This window comes from Balaenoptera ricei, chromosome 3 (assembly GCF_028023285.1).
Source record: "Balaenoptera ricei isolate mBalRic1 chromosome 3, mBalRic1.hap2, whole genome shotgun sequence".
Taxonomy (NCBI): Eukaryota; Metazoa; Chordata; class Mammalia; order Artiodactyla; family Balaenopteridae; genus Balaenoptera; species Balaenoptera ricei.
Window position 1 is genome coordinate 50,752,180 of NC_082641.1, and position 4,308 is coordinate 50,756,487.

The following is a 4,308-nucleotide window of genomic DNA, read 5'->3' on the forward strand; positions in this document are numbered from 1 at the left end:
ATTCAAGAAGAGCCATGAATGAAACCCAATCAAAAGCAAATAAACAAGGCTACATTTAGACACATCAAAATAAAGTTACTTAAAACTGAAACCAAAGAGAAAATCCTAAAGGTAGCAGCCAGAGGCAAACAATATAGTTTTTGCAAAGTGATCTATAATAATTACAGCTATCTTCTGAAAAGAAATAATGAAAGTGAGTTGAGAATGGAATGGTATTTTAAAGTGCTAAAAAAGTAACTGGCAACTCAGAATTCTATATGCAGCAAAAATACCATTCATATAAGAGTGAGATATAAAAATAAAAGAGAAAAAAAGAATTTAACAACAGAAAAACTACACAAAAGGAAATACTAAAAGAAGTTCTAAGAGAAAAAGAAGAAAGAAATGTAGGGAAGGAGAGAGGGAGGGAGAGAGAACAAGAGAGAGCAGAAAAGAGAAAAACAATATTTATATACACAAAAAACTACATATGTATGCTTATTCCAACCACATAGGAAAGATGAAAAAATAACAAAGGAAAAAAAAAGATAAATATATGGGAAATTTGAATAAATGTTGATAAAAGCCAATAATATCTTGACACAAAAGTTTAAAGGAAGTAGTTGGAATTAAGTGTGCTAAGGTCCTTGCATTGGTATGGATATTGTATATTAAACACTAATAAATTATGATTCATGTTGTGATCTCTATTTTGCCAATAAATTAAAAAATTAATAACAGGTTAATAGAAAAAAATGTAATAAAATGTATTTAATTTAATTCAAAAGGAGTCAGTAAAGGGGAGTAAAGAAATATAGAACAGATAACAAAATAGTAGATTTAGACAGATAAATAGCAGTGATTATATTACATATAAGCAGATTAAATATTGCAATTAAAGGCAAATATCAAAATTGATTAAATAAATTATACATTGTTTATTAGAAATATTTTACTTATAGGGATAAAGATAGATTGCAGGTAAAAGGATGGGTGGAGGGGAACAACATTCAAACACAAACCAAAATAAGTATGAAGTTTCAAAGGTCTTAAAGTATACAAAATGGGGAAAGCATGTTATCTGACCACAGTGGAAATAAGCTTGAAAAAAAAATAAGAATTAACTAGAATGTTTCCAAATATTTGAAAATGAAACAGTACATTTCTAAATAGCTTATGAACAAAGAAGAAATCACAAGGAAACTTAGAAAATATCTTGTACTAAATGATAAGGAAAATATATCAAAACACATGAGGGCACAGTTAAAGCCACAATTACAGAGATATTAAAACCTCATAAGCATTTATTAGATAAAAACTTAACATTCTCTGGGATTGATCACATGTTAGGCCACAAAACACTTCTCAGCAAATTCAAGAAGACTAAAACATACCAAGTATCTTTTCCAACCACAATGGTATGAAACTGGAAATCAACAACAAGAGGAAAGCTGGAAAATGTACAAGCATGTGAAAACTAAACAACGTACTCTTGAACAATCAATGGATCAAAGAAGCAATCAAAAGGGAAATTAAAAAATATTGAAACAAATGAAAATTGAAACACCCTACATCAAAACCTATGTGATGATGCAAAAGCAGTTCTTAGAGGGATGTGTAGAGCCATAAATGCATATACTAAGAAAATTAAAATATTTCCAAAAAAATAAATCTAAATTTATACCTCAAGGAACTAGAAAAAGAAGAATGAACTAAGCTCAGAGTTAGCAGAAGGAATAATAAAGAGCCAGAGTGGAAGTAAATGAAATAGAGAACAGAAAAACAATAGAAAAGATCAATGTAACAAAGAGCTGGGTTTTTTGAAAAGATAAACAAAATTGACAAACACTTTAGCTAGACTAAAAAAAAAGAGAGAAAAGACTCTAATAAATGAAATCAGATGAAAGAGGAGACATTACAAACTGACATCAAACTGATGTCAGACATTACAAACTGACATCACAGATATCATAAAATATTACTATACACAATTATATGTGTATTATATGCCAACAAATTAGATAACCTAGAGGAATTATATGGCAACAAATTAGATAACCTAGAGGAAATGGATAAATTTCTTAGACTCATATAACCTACCAAGATGAATCATGAAGAAGCAGAATATATGAACAGATCAATATCAAGTAAGGATTTTGAGTGAGTAATCAAAAACTTCCCAGCACAAAAAAACCTAGGACCAGACGGTTTTACAGGTGAATTTTACTAAACATTTACAGAATTAATGCCAATAATCTCAATCTCTTCCAAAAAATTGAAAAGGAGGGAACACTCCTAAACTCATTTTATGAGGTCAGCATTAACCTGACACCAAAGCCAGAGAATGGCAGTATAAGAACACTATATAGACCAATATTCCTGATGAATATAGATGCAAAAATTCTTAACAAAATATTAGCAAACTAAATTCAAAAACACATTAAAGGTATCATACACCACAATCAAGTGAGATTTATCTCTGGGTGCAAGGATGATTCAACATGCAAATCAATAAATGTGACACATCATATTAATAGAATGAAAGATAAAACATCATACGATCATCTCAATAGATGCATAAAAAGCATTTGACAAAATACAACATTTTTTCATCATAAAACCCCTCAACAAATTGGGTACAGAAAGAATGTAACTCAACATAATAAAGGCCATATATAACAATCCTGTAGCTAACATTATACTAATTGATGAAAGGTTGAAGACTTTTCCTCTATGATCAGGAAAAAGACAAGAGTTCCCACTCTCACCACTCTTATTCAACACAGTACTGGAAATCCTTGCTGTAACAATAGGCAAGATAAAAATAAATATGGTAAATAAATAAAATTTTCTTTATTCACTGATATGATTTTATATACAGAAAATCTTACAGACTACCAAAACAAGTTTGAACTAATCAACAAGTTCAGTAAAGTTGCAGGATAAAATCAACATACTGAAATCAGTTGTGTTTCTATACACTAACAACAAAATATTCGAGAAAGAATTTTAAAAAACTATCCCATTCACAATAGCATCAAAAACATAAAATACTTAGGAATAAATTTAACCAAGGAAGTGAAAGATTGGTACAGTGAAAACTACAAGTCTTTGATGAAAAAACTGAGGAATATACAAAAATAAAACATAAAAGATAGCTCATATTCATGGATTGTTAAAATGTCCATACTACCCAAAGCCATCTATAAATTCAGTGCAACTTCTATCAAAATTCCCCTAGCATTTTTCAAAGGAAAAGAAAAAACAAGACTAAAATTTTTATGGTACCACGTAAAAACCAAATAGCCAAATCAATCCTGAGGGGGGGGAAAAGAAACAAAGCTAGAGGAATCATGCTTCCTGATTTTAAACTATACTACAAAGCTTTACTAATTAAATGGTACTGATACTAAAAATAGACACATAGACCAATGGAATAAAATAGTGACCCCAGAAATAAACCCTGGCATATATGATCAATTGATATTTGACAAGAGAGCCAAGAATACTCAATGGGGCACTGATAGTCTCTTCAACAAATTCTGTTGAGAAAACTAGATAACCACATGTAGAAAAATGAATTGAACATTTATTTTACACCACTCACAAGAATTAACTCAAAATGGATTAAAAAGTTAAACATAAGTCCTGAGACTGTAAAACTCCTAGAAGAAAACAAAGGAAGAATCTCTTTGGCACTGGTCTTGGCAATGCTTCTATAGATATGATACCAAAAGCAAAAAAAGAAACAAAATACAAGTGAGACTATTTCATTCCATAAAGTTTCTGCACAGCAAAAGAAACAGTCAACAAAATGAAAAGGCAATCTACCAGAATGGGAGAAAATATCTGCAAACCATATACTGGAGAGGGGTTAATATCAAAATATATAAGAAACGCATACAACTAAATATAAAAACAACAACATACAAACCAATTTTAAAATGGGTGAGAGGAGCTTCAAGATGGCAGAGAAGTAAGACGTGGAGATCACCTTCCTCCCCACAAATGCATCAGAAATACATCTACATGTGGAACAACTCCTACTGAACGCTGGCAGAAGACCTCAGACCTCCCAAAAGGCAAGAAACCCCCACATATCTGGGTAGGGCAAAAGAAAAAAGAGAGACAAAAGAATAGGGACGGGACCTGCACCTCGGGGAGGGAGCTGTGAAGGAGGAAAGGTTTCCACACATTAGGAAGGCCCTTCACGGGTGGAGACTGTGGGTGGCAGAGGGGGGAAGCTTTGGAGCCATGGCGGACAGCGCAGCAACAGGGGTGTGGAGGGCAAAGCAGAGAGATTCCCACACAGAGGATCGGTGCTGACCA